General features: G+C 48.2%; 1 long non-coding RNA gene across 2 annotated transcripts; it reads right to left on the reverse strand.

Moving 5' to 3' along the window:
* Positions 1-2,107: 2,107 nt before the first annotated feature.
* On the reverse strand, positions 2,108-18,073 carry LOC137561257 (uncharacterized). Of its 2 annotated transcripts, none has more exons than XR_011029951.1 (4): positions 18,008-18,073; positions 13,684-13,747; positions 6,358-6,387; positions 2,108-2,205 (listed from the first exon to the last, which is right to left on the reverse strand). It is a non-coding gene; the product is annotated as an uncharacterized lncRNA (long non-coding RNA). The 2 variants fall into 2 exon arrangements; XR_011029952.1 differs by having other exon boundaries at positions 2,108-2,586.
* Positions 18,074-19,073: the final 1,000 nt, after the last annotated feature.

Here is a 19,073-nt window from a genome sequence, read left to right on the forward strand (position 1 = left end):
TATGCAATGCACTGCATAGCAAAATCGCGGCAAAGATCGCTCCGCGGTGCGATCGCGTTTGAGTCAAAAACGAATTGCGGTAGTGGAAATTACCTACCGCGATTCCTATGTTAAAAAGCAAACCGTAGCGATTTCAAAATCACTAGCGGTTTGCGATTCAGCATCGCAAACGCCGCTAGCGCAAAAGGGCCCTAATAGAGGTTGGCCATTTGTGATTTTGTGTGATGAAGTACTAATAACTTCACAAATGACATTGGGGACACTTCTACTAACACTAGTTTCCGAATTATCTTTCCTCAAAAGCTAAAATCGTGTGTGTGTGTGTGGCTGGCTCCGGGCCTGTGGCTCAGTAACCAGCACACTGCGTTCCAGCACTGACAAAAGAGGCACAGGAAGAAAATAGGGGGACAAAAGAGAACGGATAAAGAATAAGAACAGATCTACAAGTCCCTATCTCATTTGTTAACCGAGGACTACCTGCATTTTGCTAGTATTTGACTCTACCCACAACATGCCATGGTCACGCCCACTTTTTGTCACATTATACAATGCATGCTGCTTTCTTCAGTGTCAGAGCCATGAACATTTTTGCCGCAGCGCACTTCATGCATGGGGGTGGGGTGGCTAGTGGGCGGGCACAGCAACCAGTGGGTGGGCCCAGGGAGGGGGCCCCAGGCCTGATGATGTGTGAGGGGCCCCAAAATTGCTGATGGCGGCCCTGTGCCAGTGTGTGTGTGTGTGTGTGTGTGTGTGCCAGTGTGTGTGTGTGTGTGTGTGACTGTGTGTGTGTGTGTGTGTGCCAGTGTGTGTGTGTGTGTGCCAGTGTGTGTGTGTGCCTGTGTGTGTGTGCCAGTGTGTGTGTGTGCCTGTGTGTGTGTGTGCGTGTGTGTGTGCCAGTGTGTGTGTGTGTGCCAGTGTGTGTGTGTGTGCCTGTGTGTGTGCCTGTGTGTGCCTGTGTGTGTGCGTGCCAGTGTGTGTGTTTGTGTGTGTGTGTGTGTGCCAGTGTGTGTGTGTGTGCCAGTGTGTGTGTGTGTGTGTGTGTGTGTGTGTGTGTGTGTGTGCGTGTGTGTGTGTGTGTGTGTGTGTGTGTGCCAGTGTGTGTGTGTGTGTGTGTGTGTGCCAGTGTGTGTGTGTGTGTGTGTGTGTGTGTGTGTGTGTGTAGCTTTACTCCACCTTAATCCAACACACGCACAGTTTGATATGTGGCTTCTTAAATAATGATAATAATAATAATTACAGTATTTGTGTAACGCATTTCTTCTGTCTGCGAGGCAGCCAGTAGAGCGCACTCAATAGGCATTACCAGTATTAGGGAGCCTTGCCCAAGAACTCCTTACTAAATAGGTGCTGGCTTACTGAATAGGAAGAGCCAAAATTGTTGTCTTTTCTGAACCCAGAGCCCTTAACTATTTCACTATCCAGCTAATACCACGAAAGCTAGTTTGATGTTTTTGTATGGTTTCTCAGGTGAAACTGACACATTTATCCCCTGAATTTATGCGTTTAGTAAAAAAGGCACCCTTACTTCATGTTCATTCATACATTATTTGCATACTTGAACCTCCGCTTTGTACAGGTTTTCTACAATAGAAGATGCTGGTGATTTTCTACAATAGAAAATGCTGGTAATTTTCTACAATATGAGATGCTGATGAGCCCATGGCACAGCCATATTTCTTTCTCTAGAAATTACCTTTATTCTTGAAGTAACTTGTGTGTAGGCAAAGGAACACACATGGTCTAGAGTTCCACTGTTCACAGTGTTATCCAGGGTCAGGTGACTCATTATAGGCTGGTGCTAATGTTAGACTGTTCTCGGCTAAGGCGAGTGGTCAGGGGCCAGGGCTGTCTCGGCCACAGAGCTAGCATTAGTATAGGAGTCCTCTGAGATGCGCCAAGGTCACTTAGTGATCTTTAAGAGACAACTGGCAGGCAAGTCCATTGTTCTCTTCCTTATCCTTCCCATGGAAGTCACTTTGTTGTGCCTTTGTAACCCGTGTGATCCGTTAGCACCAGGCTCTGGGTGAGTGGAATCCACCAGACACTGACTCAGATGAGATTATCAAAGATTTATTCATAACCTAACAATGGTCACGGTAGTTGGAATCAGCCCAAAACACTTCAATCTCACAACACACCTCCCTGGCACATCAAAGGTCAATAATACACAATCTCTAGTCTTCACAGCTGGTGCACCGGTAAAACCTGCGGAAGGAAACGGTTAGTTACATACAAATTATAGTGAGCTACAATAGGTCTTCTTGTACAACAATCCACCATTTTACAGCATATACAGATCACAGTACCGTTGTTGGGCATGGGCTGGGGAAAGGACTGGTCTACTGAGCAATTCAGTCCAATAACGAATAAGTTCTCAGTCCCTTGCAACCAAGTCCAAGCTATATTGCTCAGCAAAACCTTGAGGGAAACTCGTGACAGTTCGCAATATGGTACTGAATAGTTGACAGTTCGTTGGTTGGTCCAATCAGGACATTCACCTTGCTCCAAGATCTTTTAGACTCTTTAGGTTGTATTTGTAACACTCAATACACTTTACTCTTAATACCTGCCCTCTGAATTGGGCCTCTAAAAAAAAAAAAAAAAAAAATATATAAATCAAATAATCAAAAAGATTTAAAGCAAAATAAAGATAAATAAAATATAAAGTGACCGATGCACCCCTCTATACCATCAACACCACCCTCCTACAATAGAACTCTCTTTAAGTGCACTTTGACTTTAAGGCTGAATAAGCTCTGAACTTTGCAACGATGCAACAATTGTATTCCAACTTAGTTGACTCTGTATCTTGATCAGGTGTCACCTGGTTTCTCCTGCAGTATATTTAAATATCACAAGATGCAATATAACTCCTCCTCTTCCACTTAGCTTCGTAATACTGACAGGTCCTCTTTAGATATCAGACTCTTTGTAATTATGCAGAACACATCAACTAAAGAACATATGAAGTTTAACTCTTGACTTGAAACGGACTTGACAGGAATAATGTCTCTATGTAACAGGACCATCTGCAAGCGGGGGCTGTGTCAGCTCAGCAGGGTACTCTATGGGCTTGATTCACTAATTGGCGCCGGAGTGAAAAGCCACTTAGTGCCTGAAATGTATCTTTGCGCGCACTAACAGCCGTGTAAAGCTACATCGCGCACAGCCCAGTGCAGCCGGTAATAGTGTGCAGTGTGACGATAAAGTTGCACCCGCTGCCCTGTAAACATCGTACCCAGTGCGACGAAAACGGCGTTTCGGGGGCACCCGATGTGGCGTTTTTGTTGCACCGTGCGATGTTGTCGTCGCACCACGCACTATTACCGGCTTCGCCCGCACTGCACTGGGCTGTACGCGATGTGTGGGCGCAAACCACTTAACCACTTGGTTTGCGCCCACTAGTCCTTAAAGTACACTAACCAGCTTAGCGCTGGTTAGGCAATCAAGGCCTTTGGAGGCTGAATGTCTCTCAGTGACAGTAGGCCCTGGACTTTTTATAATCAATAGCAACTTGTCTCACTTTATATCAGTAATTTTCTTCTGTATAAACAACTATATCCTCAGCACAATGTCTCTGTGACTGTACAGCGCTCTCACACAGGCAGTCTTTAACAATACCACTCAGGGACAGAATTTGGGCCTCTCCAGGTTCTGGGTTGCTATCATCAGCAAGCTTACGCTGGACACTGGCTACTAACTGTACACACTTTGTGGCTTAGGTCCTCAGCCTGTAATACTTTTAGCCATAGACCCTGAACAAGCACGCAGATCAGGTGTTCCTGGCATTATTTTCAAATCTGGCAAAATTTGCTGCATGTTTATTTCAGGTGTTATTAAGACACTACTGCAGCCAAATAGATCAGCAGGGATGCCAGGTAATTGGTATTGTTTAAAAGGAAATAAATATGGCAGCCTCCATATTTTTGTCACTACAGTTGTCCTTTAAATTTTGCTGCACAAATTGGCACAACTGTTTATCAATCATCTCTTGTGTGTTCTACATTGTTTAATAAATGTATTTAGCAATCCAGTAAAAAAAGCGGCTTTCATGATAGAAATATAGACGATATTGTGACATCAGCGTGTTGGCTGGGGGAGGGGTCACAGGTCTCGCCCAGTTTGGAGATCCCTGAAACGCAGCTCTTCTGGGCACAATCCATTAACGTTTTATGCATGCCTCTGTATGTCCTCAGTGTTATTTTCTGTTAATGGTTCCTGTTATAATTTTCCATACCACAGAGTCTCCACAAGAGATGTACAGACTATGACAATATTATAGTTATGAGATGTGGTAATAATGCACAGGAAAATCTGAAATACTTACCTGTAAAAATTAACCACATGTTTAATACATGATGTAACTTGCATAAAATAATTGCATATAAAATGATGATTACTGGGTTGGATGGCTATACACCTCCATATAGTATGAGGACCAGCTGATTTTAACACTATGAACAGAGAGTGTAGGTAAAATATCATAGGTGAAGGTGGTAAAATTGGTCAATGATTGACCAATCGATATTGGATATGTGTACCAGGCTTTAATCTCATGCCAAGATTTGGCTTGGTTTCATTCAAGCGATGCTCATAAGTAAATACTCTAAAACCTGGTACACACCTTTAACTTTGATTGGATTGACCAAATAATTACCCATTTTACCACCTCCATATAGTATGAGGGATTAACCCTTTGGGGACCGTCCGCCTATCCCCCCTTAAGGACCAGGCGTTTTTGCATGGGGGGCGGGGGGGGGGCACGTTTGGGGGGGAGGATCAGGCAGCCGGATCCTTTTTAGGGGTTGCTGGGCTGTTTGTCCCCATGTGGCCAGGTGTCCCCCCTGTAGCTGGCAGCCTTTACTCACCTCCCTTCCCAGGCTCCAGCGATGAAATGCAGTAGACCCATCCGCTCCGGCCGGCATCCCCGCTCACACTGACTCTCAGTTCCGAGTCACGGCTTGATGACGTCATCAAGCTGGGACCCAGCACTGAAGTCAGAGTGAGCGGGGATCGTCGTGGGAACGTCAGGGAGGTGAGTGGATCCTCTTCTCTCCCCGTACCGCCGCAGCTGTCACAGTGATCACTATGATCCACCGTCGGTTATAGTGATCACGTGATCATAAGCCATACGCAATGGCTTCTGATCACTGAGGGGAGATGCCAGCTGTCATATGATAGCTTAATCTCCCCTCTTGGGTGGGCACGATCGCGCCGGGAGCGTAAATGGCGGGCAGGCTAGAACAGCCACAAGTGAGGCGTAGGATCTCATAGAGACAGTTCCCAAAAGGTTAATCATGATTGGTCAGTGATTTGCCAACCATGATTGAAAGTGTGCAGCAGGCTTAAAGCCTGGTAAAATAGAACAGTGATTGCTCAATCAAAATTGAAAGTGTGTTCCATTCTTTAAGCACATATGCACTGGTGGAAAAAGTGTATGGTGTGGTTTTTATTGGCCATTCACTGACCAATTTTACCACCTCCATGTAGTATTAAGGTGGCCACTAACAATACAATTTGCTAAACAATTGTTTATGAACGATTATTCGTATGAATGATCGGAAATGATCATTCGGGTCCACTAACGGGCGAAAATCTCCGAAGCGTTCAAAACAGATCAATGAAATCCATCTGATTTTTGGATCAATACCGTCAAAATGAGCGGATTGGTTAGGTGAATTTAGTCCGTTAGAGGTTGCAAACAATAATTTCCACTCATTCATACGAATAATGATTTTGTAAATGATCGTTAGTAGCCACCTTAATGCTAAGTACAGACTTTAGACTATAGTCCTTCATAACAGCAGCTTAACGATTGCTCTGCCGTCAATCGGGTATGGAATTTTAGTGAACAATCATTAAGTACAACGATGAACAAGCGATATCGGTAAGAGAAAAATATGCGCTGGAAAGGATCATATTGAAGGATAATCGTTAGAAATCAAAAGTGTGTACAGTTCTCTGCCGATAATGATGGTTACAAGTGCTAGATCTCAGCCAGTTCATCTACTTCCTGTTAAGAGCCAATAGTTTACCTTACATCACATCCATTTGCACAGCACACTTAGTATTTTATTGTAGTTTTCTTTCAGAACAGTCGCTAATATGTGTATAATGATTGTAGTTTCCCACCATTGCCTTCCAATCGTTCCTCTGTGGTTCATCTGCTTGAGATCGTTCCTTTAAAACGATCATTATCGTAAGTCTGTACTTTAGCATAAGAGTTTACCTACATAATCTGTTCACAAACAATCTGCTGTTTTCTAAATTCTTTATCTCATTAGCTTATTTTCACTTCAGGTTTGATTTGTAATAGTAATATAGACAAACAGAATCATTATGTTGTGTTGTTTTTACCGCAAACTGCTGTAGGTCTCGATAACAGATCTGAAAAAAAAAATGAAGTAATCGTTTAATTAAAAATGAAGGGAATATATGCAAATAAAGGTTTACAACGTGGATAAGAGTCAAACACTAATTATGTTATGTCCTAAAAACTTTAAATGAAGCACATTTTACCAATAAGGAACAATGTGGATATTTTAGTATTATTCAGTCTGATTTTTCAAGACACGGAGTATAAATCTCCTACATGGAAATATGTCATTGCTTTCAGCTGACTATGATTAAAAATAGAATTTGTTCGCAGTATGAAGGATGAATCATTGCGAGTCACCCCTCGCATTGTGCTCGGTACATTTATGACTACGTAGCGATGTTAATGATTATTAACTGTTTGCCCAGCGAAATCATATGGTTTCAGCATTATGTCAGCTAGAGAGCCCACATCATAAAACCTGATGTATACAGCAATACAGGGCACTGCCAGGAGCAGTAGTGCATTGCAACTGATGACATTACTCTAAATGGTCTTCTCACACTCACTGATGGGGAATAGTTTCTTTCCCTGTTGTGTGCTGGGAAATATTCCTTATCCTTTACATATGTGGATCCTATAAACATGTAAGGGGGCAAATCTGGAACCACAGGTCTGTTTCTGGCCATTTTGGCACCCCAGACAAGACAAGGCACCTTTTGCCTTTCCCCTAAACTTATGAATAAAAAGTCTGTAGCCTACATTAATTGGCTTTGCAGACAGCAATGAAGAATTGATAGGTTAGATATAAAACTATTCATTCTCAAAACAAGTCTGTAAAGGATATATTATTATTATTTTTTTATTATTTAGTATTTATATAGCACCATAATCTTCTGCAGAGCTACACAGAGTCTATTGTCTTGTCAATTAACTGTTCCTCAGAGAAGCTCACAATGTAATCCCTACCTCAGTCATATGTCTATTTATGTAACGTGTAGTTTATGTATTATAGTCTAGGGACAATTTAGGGGGAAGCCAAATAATTTATCTGTATGTTATTTGGGATGTGAGAGGAAACCGAAGTGCCCAGAGGAAACCCATGCACACACGGGGAGAACATACAAACTCCATGCAGCTAGTGCCCAGCCCTGCAATGTAAGAGTGCTAACCACTACGCCACCATGCTGCCCATACACATATATATATATATACACTATTACCAGGTCAGGTACACCTCACTGGCTCAATCTCAATCAACCCACATAACAAATCCTTCCTATAAATGTTAAAGGACTTACGAGGCCAAAATGTCTAAAAAAGCAAAGTACCTGTAAGCTGTTTAAATGCACGGAGGACGCCGTCCGCGCCCTCCGTGCAGTTCCGCCGGGTCCCCTTCCTGAGATCGCCCCCCGCGCCGACCCCGACCCCCCAGGCCGGGTCGGGCTCTCGTGCCGCTCTCAATATGGCCGCTTCCATTGGCCGCGGCTGCGCAGTCCGCCTGGCCGCGAGTGCGGCTGCGCAGCTCTACGGCCAACCCCTCCGATCCGCTACAGTGCGTGGTTCGGGGGGTTGGCCGTAGAGCTGCGCAGCCGCACTCGCGGCCAGGCGGACTGCGCAGCCGCGGCCAATGGAAGCGGCCATATTGAGAGCGGCACGAGAGCCCGACCCGGCCTGGGGGGTCGGGGTCGGCGCGGGGGGCGATCTCAGGAAGGGGACCCGGCGGAACTGCACGGAGGGCGCGGACGGCGTCCTCCGTGCATTTAAACAGCTTACAGGTACTTTGCTTTTTTTAGACATTTTGGCCTCGTAAGTCCTTTAAGATAGGTGTGTAGTCACTTTATAGAAATAAATGATACTGTCTGTGCAGTGGCGGCTCCAGCTTCAGATTTTTGGGGGGGCTCAAAGGGGGCACGAGGGCTGGCAGGCCGGGCTTGGGGGCGGATTTTGCGGTGAGAAGTTGGGCGTGGTCATGATGTCATGTGGGCGGGGCTAACTGTAATGTAGTTGTACCAGATAACGTAGTTACATGGGAAAAAAATGAAGTAAACGCACATAATGACAGGTAGCCTTTCACCAGTAAATGCACATAAGAATCAGCTTTTCAGCAGTTAATGCACGTAATGACAGACAGCGTTTCCCCATTAAATGCACATAAGAGACAGCTTTTTACCAGTTAATGCACATAATGACAGACTGCGTTTCTGCAGTAAATGCACATAAGAGCCTGCTTTTCACCAGTTAATGCATGTAATGACAGACAGTTTCCCCATGAAATGCACATAAGAGACAGCTTTTCACCAGTTAATGCACATAATGACAGACTGCGTTTCTGCAGTAAATGCACATAAGAGCCTGCTTTTCACCAGTTAATGCATGTAATGACAGACAGTTTCCCCATTAAATGCACATAAGAGACAGCTTTTCACCAGTAAATGCACGTAATGACAGACAGCGTTTCTGCAGTAAATGCACATAAGAGACAGCTTTTCGCCAGTTAATGTACGTAATGACAGACAGAGTTTCCCCATTAAATGCACATAAGAGACAGCTTTTCACCAGTTAATGCACATAATGACAGACAGCATTTCCCCAGTAAATGCATGTAATGAGAGACAGCGTTTCACCAGTTAATGCACATAATGACAGACAGCCAGTGTCCCCAGTATATGTAGCCAGGCGTATAGCTGTCCCCAGTATATGTAGTCAGGCTAGTGATGGTGGGCTGGGGGCCCCAGGGCACCTCAGGCCTGGCTGGTGGTGGGCTGGAGGCCTGAGACCTGGCTGGTGGTGGTGGGCTGGGGGCCCCAGGGCAGCTAAGGCCTGGCTGGTGGTGGTAGGCTGGGGGCCCCAGTGCTGCTAAGGGCTGGCTGGTGGTGGGAGGCTGGGGGCCCCAGGGCAGCTAAGGCCTGGCTGGTGGTGGTCGGATGGGGGGCCCCAGGGCAGCTCAGGCCTGGCTGGTGGTCGGATGGGGGGCCCCAGGGCAGCTCAGGCCTGGCTGGTGGTGGTGGGATGGGGGGCCCCAGGGCAGCTCAGGCCTGGCTGGTGGTCGGATGGGGGGCCCCAGGGCAGCTCAGGCCTGGCTGGTGGTCGGATGGGGGGCCCCAGGGCAGCTCAGGCCTGGCTGGTGGTCGGATGGGGGGCCCCAGGGCAGCTCAGGCCTGGCTGGTGGTCGGATGGGGGGCCCAGGCCAGGGCAGCTCAGGCCTGGCTGCCTGGTGGTGGTCGGATGGGGGGCCCCAGGGCAGTTTAGGCCTGGCTGGTGGTGGTGGGATGGGGGGTTCCAGGGCAGCTCAGGCCTGGTGGGAAGGCCTCAGGCCTGGCTGGTGGTGGTGGGATGGGGGGCCCAGGGCACCTCAGGCCTGGCTGGTGGTGGTGGGATGGGGGGCCCCAGGGAGGGCAGCTCAGGCCTGGTGGGAAGGCCTCAGGCCTGGCTGGTGGTGGTGGGATGGGGGGCCCAGGGCACCTCAGGCCTGGCTGGTGGTGGTGGGATGGGGGTCCCCAGGGAGGGCAGCTCAGGCCTGGTGGGAAGGCCTCAGGCCTGGCTGGTGGTGGTGGGATGGGGGGGCCCCAGGGCAGCTGGGGCAGAAAAACAATTTGGCAGTTGACGACTGGCTGGCTGGAGAGGACAGCCACCACACCCACCTTGTCGGAGTTCCGACTTCCAAGTCCTGCTGGCTGTCCTGTCAGCTCCAGCCTCCTCCAGAGTCCAGCCTGAGCCTCCAGTCCCGGGCCGTGCGCTGTCTGACTGTCCGACCGTCCGTGTGGGTCGGTGCCTGGCCTGGGTGGGGGTGTGTGTCACACTGGCACTGCGTGACTGGCCTGGCGTGCCGCAGAGAGAGTGGAGAGTGACGCAGACACTCTCACTCTCATGATGTCGGACTCGGCGGCAACTCTCATGATGTCGGACTCGCCGGACGTCCGTGACACATTTTATAATGCCGCTAGACGCGGCGAGACATCACCACCACCACGTACCTCCCCCTGGGGCGGGCCGCTGTGCGTGACTGAGGCTGAGCTCAGCCTGCGCCCGTCCCAGGGTGGAAGCAGAGACATGTCGCCAGCCAGGGTAGGTGGGTGGGAGTCCGTGTGATGGGAGTGGGACTGATCGCGCTGATTCGCTGGGGTGGGTGGTGCCAGCCCAAGCCCTCGCCCTCCAGACTCCAGTCCTCCCAGCCCCAGGCAGCCAGGCTCGGCTCCACTGCAGTGCAGACTGCATGACGAGCCGAGGTCGGGTCGGAGCGGACACTTGCGGCAGCCGGCGGCGGCGGGGGGGCTTTGAGGGGGGCTAATGAGTTGCCAGCTGGGGCTGAAGCCTAGGTAAGCCCCAGCGTGGCGCTGCCACTGACTGTCTGTGTGAAGCCTGGGTCTTTACAGGTTGGAATGTTCTTCTGAGAAACCAGAATTGCAACAATTAATACAGACCAAATGTAAACAATGACAGCTTAATAAGCTCATGAACAGTGACTGACATTCATTGTTATGCAATTCAGGCAACCTTCATTATGTTAATCAGTAGTAGCCATTTAGGTCTTAAAATTACTTTACATCAATGTCTTAATGGATCTAGCAGTTGTGCATAAAAATTCCATAATGAACAGTCTGCTAAGAATAGCTCCCTGGTGCCCCCTCAAGCAGCTGTCACTCCAGGCAGCTACCTGGTTGGTCTATGTGTAAAAATGGCCCTGTGGAACTAACTCATGAACAAACCTATCCTCATTTTAAAGGCTTCCCTCTATGCTTCATAGGTTATCCACAGGTATATATACCTTTCTACACCTGCACTAAGTAATAGTACGCTTGCCTCTCACATCTGGCAGTCTCTGTTTGGAATAGTGCAGGATGGCTGCATTTCTTGTACACACAAATGGTACCAATGTTGGAAAAAGGCTTTTATTTTATCCTAGAAACATACTGAGCTAAACTAAATAGATTTTGTATTTCTCACAAAAGTAGGAAGGCTTTGTTGTCTTTGATCTACATGTGTTGTCTGTTGTCTCTGGGGCTGCCAGGGGGATCACATGTATGTTCCTCTCTTATTACCTCAATTGTATGCTCCTGATGATATAGGAAACAAGCGGTCTTTGTTCTAACAATTTACAGAACAGGAGCTCATAGGCTAGGTTTGTCAGCATTTGAAACAAGAACTGTGTATGTTGACTCATAACAAGATTTGTACACTCTTTGTATGTTTTACATTGTCTATGTGTCTAAAACCTTGTCACAGCTTTATTTAAAACACTTCACTTCATATCTACTGCTTTGCATACTGATGTCGGAACTGCCTCAGACTTACTAAATGGGAAAGTTGTCCTACAGTGCATAAAGGAGGAACAAGAAATTCTGATTTGTTTTTAATAGCATGGGCTCATTAATTAGTTGACAACTGAGGGTTTTTCCCCTTTAGGGCCTGAGCAATTTTCACCTTTTAGTGCCCCTCCCTTTCATTCGCCAATAACTTTGTCACTACTAATCACACCAAAATGATCTATACCTTGTTTTTTTGCCACCAATTAGGCTTTCTTTGGGTGGTACATTATGCTAAGAATTATTTTATTCTAAATGCATTTTAACCTGCTGGGCGGTCTGGACGAGCTCAGCTCGTCCAGTACCGCCGGAGCCTGCCACTCAGGCCCTGCTGGGCCGATTTGGCTCAAATAAAAAGCAGCACACGCAGCCGGCACTTTGCCAGCCGCGTGTGCTGCCTGATCGCCGCCGCTCTGCGGCGATCCGCCGCGAGCAGCGGCGAAAGAGGGTCCCCCCAGCCGCCTGAGCCCAGCGTAGCCGGAACAAAAAGTTCCGGCCAGCGCTAAGGGCTGGATCGGAGGCGGCTGACGTCAGGACGTCGGCTGACGTCGATGACGTCACTCCGCTCGTCGCTATGGCGACGATGTAAGCAAAACAAGGAAGGCTGCTCATTGCGGCCTTCCTTGTTTATTCTGGGCGCCGGAGGCGATCGGAAGAACGCCTCCGGAGCGCCCTCTAGTGGGCTTTCATGCAGCCAACTTTCAGTTGGCTGCATGAAATAGTTTTTTTTTTATTAAAAAAAAAACCCTCCCGCAGCCTCCCTGGCGATCTTAATAGAACGCCAGGCAGGTTATGGAACAATAAGAAAAATATGTTTTCAGCCATTATAAGTTTAAAATGATACATACTACCATAATTAAAACCCAAATATTTTATGTGTCCCAAATATCACAATGTATGGCGACAATATTTTATTTTGAAATAAAGTTTTGCAAATGAGACAGTAATATACACTCTTGAAATGCATATTAACTATTTAAGGGCCGCGCTAATTTAAATCTACGCCCTTTTTTGGTGGGCTCCTGGCTGGCAGGGCGTAGATTTCAATTAGCCGCCACTGCGCGCATCCGCCGTTTCCGCCACTCCCCGCCGATCGCGCCGCTCAAACCCGACGAGTCTCGCCGCATCTCACAAGCTCTGCTTGTCTCTATGAAGGCAGAGCCACGTGAGCCGGTCAGGAGCCATTTCATTGGCTCCTGGCCGTGTCTGTCAATGTAAGCCGCTCCCATTGGTTTACATTGATAGACGCGGTCAGGAGCCAATGAAAGCGGCTCCTGACCGGCTCCCATGGCTCTGCCGTCATAGAGACAGCAGAGTCTATGTCCTGGGGTCCCTGCGTGCGGCGATGACGGCGGTTGCGGCAGGTGTGTGCGGTAATTCTTCAGAATGTTGTCGGGATTCCACGTACCTGTACCTTAAGTACCAGCGGTCTGTGCACCCTTAGGACCAGAGACCGCTGGGTCCTAAGGGTGCACAGACCGCTGGTACTTAAGTGGTTAAAAAAGTTTAGTATAGTATTGAAGTTTTAAAGTGTAATTTTACTTTTTGGCCACTAGATGTCCCCCACACTTTATTTTGATTTTACTTTTGATGGTGGTGCATTACAGGAAGTGACGCATGTACGCAATACATCGATATTTTTTTCTATTAATGCCGGCATCTCATTGATGCTGGAATTCATTGATATCGGGCACCTAGATCAGTGAATGGGAACCGTGTTTCTATTCCCTGGTGTGTACACTAACAGATCGCGGAAAGAACGGCACGCGGGAGCTGGACGGGCGGGTACACAGCAGCAATGGCTGCACAAAACTAATATCTATGTCCCAGGGACCAGATATACCGCCCGCAGACCGGTAACTAGTTAAACACCCCTGATCCCCCCAGGGGTGGTGGTTAGAGAATGAGCCGTATACAAAGATGGATTTAGTTGAAATGGGTCCTTAGGCAAGATAGCAAACTTTGCCCCACCTCTTCTGATCACCTGGATTTTTGGGTAAGACTTAGTGAGGTCTAGTGTGAACCCGGGACCTGGTCTTTCTCCAGGCCCTACAGACCTACCTAAGTTGCCTTGTGGATGATCCTGCTCTGGTTTAATGTTGTGGGGAAAGTTCAGGTGAGGCATCTGGAACGATTTAATGTTCAGGAGGTTAGGGTTCAGCATCAGGACAGACAGGACGCTAGTGGTAAAATTTAAGGTTAGGCATTTAAGACAGAATTAACTTTATAAAGAAAGGCTGGAATTAGGCAATATCAAGGAGAGAGGGAGTGTTAACAGATAGTTGATCAGTGGGGAGAAGCACTCTAAGCCCGAATGAAAGGGTTAGATGTTGTAATGCTATGTTTTTGGCGTTGCTAAGGCCTCACACTCGACTCACACTAGCACACAGACTAGGTAAATACATAGCTTACGGTTTCACACTGTATTAGGATATTTATTCAATTATTTACATTATTTACAGGTATAGCAGTGAATCATGGATAAGTAATAGAGTAAAGAATCAATACATTACCGGATATTGCATCATCACTCCGCATCGGGGGACCAGCGATCGTCAGGAGGCAGCGCATACACAACATCACACAACTCGTCAGTAGTGGAGAGTCCCATCAGAGCAAGGGAAATCTCTCTTTCTTATACTCATAGCTCCACTCATATTGCATCCTGGGGATGCACAGGCATGAGCTTCACTACGGTTGGATGACTTATAGTCAATATTTTCATAAACAGAACTAGTTCTAGTTAAGTTGCGCATTCCCTGAAACAGTTAATTCAGGGTTACGCGCTTATTGCAACACAATGTTATATAACCATATCACGTGCCACGCATGCTCAGTACTTGTTGTGACTGGGTGGGTTCGTCCTTCAGCCTATCCACAACGTGGAAGCATGATTCATCGTTCGTGATCACCGCGTGATAGCAGCGCAAACAACGTGTTTTTATAACTTGCAGTAACCTTTTGTTCTTCTGCCAATGGTTTTCTTATGGAGAATGGTGCATCACTACTAAAAGATCAAAATATGTCCTATCTGCCTACAGACTAGCTTGCTAATGTGTTTCTTACCTAACAGCCAGTCATTCACACAGACTCTTCAGACTTGTATCACAGATGTCAGAGAGAAGAAGGGAATGTCAGAGAGAATAGTAGAGCATTGGTAAGTGCAATATATTGATATGCACCACTCACCTTTCTGCTGCTGCCTATAGGGAGGAGGTGTGGCCTATGCACCACTCACCTTTCTGCTGCTGCCTATAGGGAGGAGGTGTGGCCAATGCACCATTCACCTTTCTGCTGCTGCCTATAGGGAGGAGGTGTGGCCTAATATGACATGGGAGACCAGGGTTCGAATCCTGGCTAGGTCAAGTACCTAGGGAGGAGGTGTGGCCTATGCACCACTTACCTTTCTGCTGCTGCCTATAGGGAGGAGGTGTGGCCTATGCACCACTCACCTTTCTGCTGCTGCCTATAGGGAGGAGGTGTGGCCAATGCACCATTCACCTTTCTGCTGCTGCCTATAGGGAGGAGGTGTGGCCTAATATGACATGGGAGACCAGGGTTCGAATCCTGGCTAGGTCAAGTACCTAGGGAGGAGGTGTGGCCTATGCACCACTTACCTTTCTGCTGCTGCCTATAGGGAGGAGGTGTGTCCTATGCACCACTCACCTTTCTGCTGCTGCCTACAGGGAGGAGGTGTGGCCTATGTACCATTCACCTTTCTGCTGCTGCCTATAGGGAGGAGATGTGGCCTATGCACCACTCACCTTTCGGCTGCTGCCTATAGGGAGGAGGTGTGTCCTATGCACCACTCACCTTTCTGCTACTGCCTATAGGGAGGAGGTGTGGCCTATGCACCACTCACCTTTCTGCTGCTGCCTATAGGGAGGAGGTGTGGCCTATGCACCACTCACCTTTCTGCTACTGCCTATAGGGAGGAGATGTGGCCTAATATGACATGGGAGACCAGGGTTCGAATCCTGGCTAGGTCAAGTACCTAGGGAGGAGGTGTGGCCTATGCACCACTTACCTTTCTGCTGCTGCCTATAGGGAGCAGGTGTGTCCTATGCACCACTCACCTTTCTGCTGCTGCCTACAGGGAGGAGGTGTGGCCTATGTACCATTCACCTTTCTGCTGCTGCCTATAGGGAGGAGATGTGGCCTATGCACCACTCACCTTTCGGCTGCTGCCTATAGGGAGGAGGTGTGTCCTATGCACCACTCACCTTTCTGCTACTGCCTATAGGGAGGAGGTCTGTCCTATGCACCACTCACCTTTCTGCTGCTGCCTATAGGGAGGAGGTGTGGCCTATGCACCACTCACCTTTCTGCTGCTGCCTATAGGGAGGAGGTGTGGCCTATGCACCACTCACCTTTCTGCTACTGCCTATAAGGAGGAGGTGTGTCCTATGCACCAATCACCTTTCTGCTGCTGCCTATAGGGAGGAGGTGTGGCCTATGCACCACTCACCTTTCTGCTGCTGCCTATAGGGAGGATGTGTGGCCCATGCACCACTCACCTTTCTGCTGCTGCCTATAGGGAGGAGGTGTGGCCTATGCATCACTCACCTTTCTCCTGCTGCCTATAGGGAGGAGGTGTGTCCTATGCATCTCTCACCTTCTGCTGCTGCCTTCAGGAAGGATGTGTGACCCGTGCGCCACTCGCCTTCCCTTCTTGCTGCGGCCTATAGGGAAGGTTTGTTACCTATGTACATCTTACCTTCCCTCTCTGTTGATTGCCTATGGAGAGGGGGTGTGGCGCATAAATGACTCACCTTCCCTCCTTGCTGCAGCCTACAGGCAGGGGGTGTGGCCCATGTGTGACTCCCCTTCTCTGCCTGCTGCTGCCTATATGGAGGGGGTGTGATGGGATCCAATTCCATCCAAAAGCAGCTTCTAAGAGAGGAGCACTCTATGCCCCTCTCCTGTACTGGCCTAGTAACTGCACTCCTGAGGTGCCCATCAATGATGCAATCTTGGTTTGAATTTTACCACTTCTATGCAATATGCATCTGCTTAAAGTATATTCACTCAATTGCTTACGTAGTATGATGAATGAATGATGGCTCACCCTGCTGCTGCTCAAATCCCCGGCAGCATTAAATACTGTTCCCCCTCCTAGTTGCAACTTGGAGGGAGATGTATTTCAGCGTTCGGAATTGCTGCTATAGCCTAGTTTCCTAGTTTCCACGCGGCACTGAGCGCTGCCTGCCGAAACAACCTGCTTTGACTCAATTTGCACTTCTACTACATACATTTGGTAAGATTGTGTGTTTTGCAGGAGCCGAGGCCTACAAGGCTCTTTTTGTTTTTTTTCATTCTGGTCCTCTGCTTTACAAAACCTATACTGTATAGTGGAATGCAGCATGTAACAGAGGAGGAAATTCTTCCCTTTGTCTGCAGCAGACAATCAGATTTTTCCTTTCATTTTCTAGCCTGCACAAGACACATGATAGAGATTACAGCCAACAAGAACACATATCAGAGGGATTAACACTAAAGGTGCCCATACACTTACTCGATTTCCCGCCAATAGACAGCAGATTCAATCACTGTGATCGAATCTGCTGTGAAATCGATACGCAAACGCTGACCGTTCGACCGATTTCCATCAAAAATTGATCCCGTCGATCTGTCCGCGTGTAAAATTTAGTTCGATCGCCGCCGGGTCGGGAGTGCGTCAATAGCGGCGTTTGATGACCGACGCTAGTGACAGTACATTACCTATTCCGCCGGCGCATGTCCCCGCGGCCCCTTCTCCGCGCTGGGCTCCGGCTAGCTTCACTTGCTTCCTGTCGGGAGAAGTTTAAACAGTAGAGCGCCAGAGTTGAGCAGAGACCGCGGGGAAGCTGGAGCCCAGGGTTGAGCAGAGACCGCGGGGAAGCTGGAGCCCAGGGTTGAGCAGAGACCGCGGGGAAGCTGGAGCCCAGAGTTGAGCAGAGACCGCGGGGAAGCTGGAGCCCAGGGTTGAGCAGAGACCGCGGGGAAGCTGGAGCCCAGGGTTGAGCAGAGACCGCGGGGAAGCTGGAGCCCAGGGTTGAGCAGAGACCACGGGGAAGCTGGAGCCCAGGGTTGAGCAGAGACCGCGGGGACAGCGGGGACTCGCGCTGGCCGGATCAGGTAATGTATGCTGGGGGCGGCGGCAGCTCCACAGATTGTGAATCGATCTCATAGTGGAATCGATTCGAAATCTGTTTGCAGTGTAGGCAGCCAATAGATCCCTCTGTGATCAGATTAGATTACAGAGGGATCTATCTGTTGGTCGATCTGGTGGCAATCGACCAGTGTATGGCAGCCTTAAGGATCTCCTCTGGTACAAACCAATTTAGAGTATCTCCAAATGTAAGCATGAGGTGAGAATTAACACATAAAAAGACAGAAGTGTTACCTTCCATTTAAATGCTCCTTTTCCTCCTTCAATAGCATTATTTACATACTTGCAAGAAACATTCCAATGAACCTGTTAATTAAAGTAGAAGCAGAAAGTGATACTTATCTGTTTTATCACACTACTATAAATACTTCAGTATTGTGTGCCATTTGACTCTTATGTAATCTTTTATTAATGAATTGCTATTGTAGAATTGTTGTAGCCCATAGCGAGTCAATGTCCATGCTTCCTTATCCGGTAGTAACTAACTAGCTCACTAGGCAACCCCCAACAACAGAGCCGGGACAAGTTCCTCCAGCACTCAAGGTTGAGACACCAAAGTACGCCCATCCATCCCTCCCACCCCAGCCGTCACACACTGATTGCTATTAGACTAAGGCGCCCCAGGGCCCAAAAGACCTTAATCTCTAGTTATCTGGCTTGCAGTGTCTGCCATTTATCTCCTCTTCTTATTTCTCTCTGCTGCAAACACAATAGGAGAATGATAGCTGAGTGAGTTGTGCGCCCCCTCCTACACTGCGCCCTGAGTCTGGAGCCTCTCTCGCCTCTACCTCGGCCTGCTCAACAGCACTGACTACTGTATAAGCGTGAGACTCTACAGACATTCAGCAAGCTCTTTTTCTTGAAATAACCTCAGCGCTATAGGTATTCCACAAATTCTTCACCGTCACCAAACACCCAATACAGTGCAGGCTTACCGGATTTTTCTAAGACCCAGATTATAAGGTCTCAAAAGCGTTTTGGCCCAATCACAGCTTCGATCATCACCTCCTCTTTGGTCATCAACGATCACCTCTTCTCTTTATTTGCTCCAAATGAAATATAATATAAACCAAAACACATCTAAGTGTATACCGCTTAACCACTTAACGACCAGCTAACGCCCATAGGCGTCGACAGGTCTTAAGTGGTTTACCATTCCATGTCAGTTCACGGAGGGTGTCTCCGTGAACAGCCTGAGAGCCGCTGATCGCGGCTAGCCGGCAAAATGTAAACACGCGGGGAAGAAATCGTAAGGCAGATCGGCGATCCCCGGCCTCTGATTGGCCGGGGATCGCCGGCA

This window comes from Hyperolius riggenbachi, chromosome 3, assembly GCF_040937935.1.
Source record: "Hyperolius riggenbachi isolate aHypRig1 chromosome 3, aHypRig1.pri, whole genome shotgun sequence".
NCBI lineage: Eukaryota > Metazoa > Chordata > Amphibia > Anura > Hyperoliidae > Hyperolius > Hyperolius riggenbachi.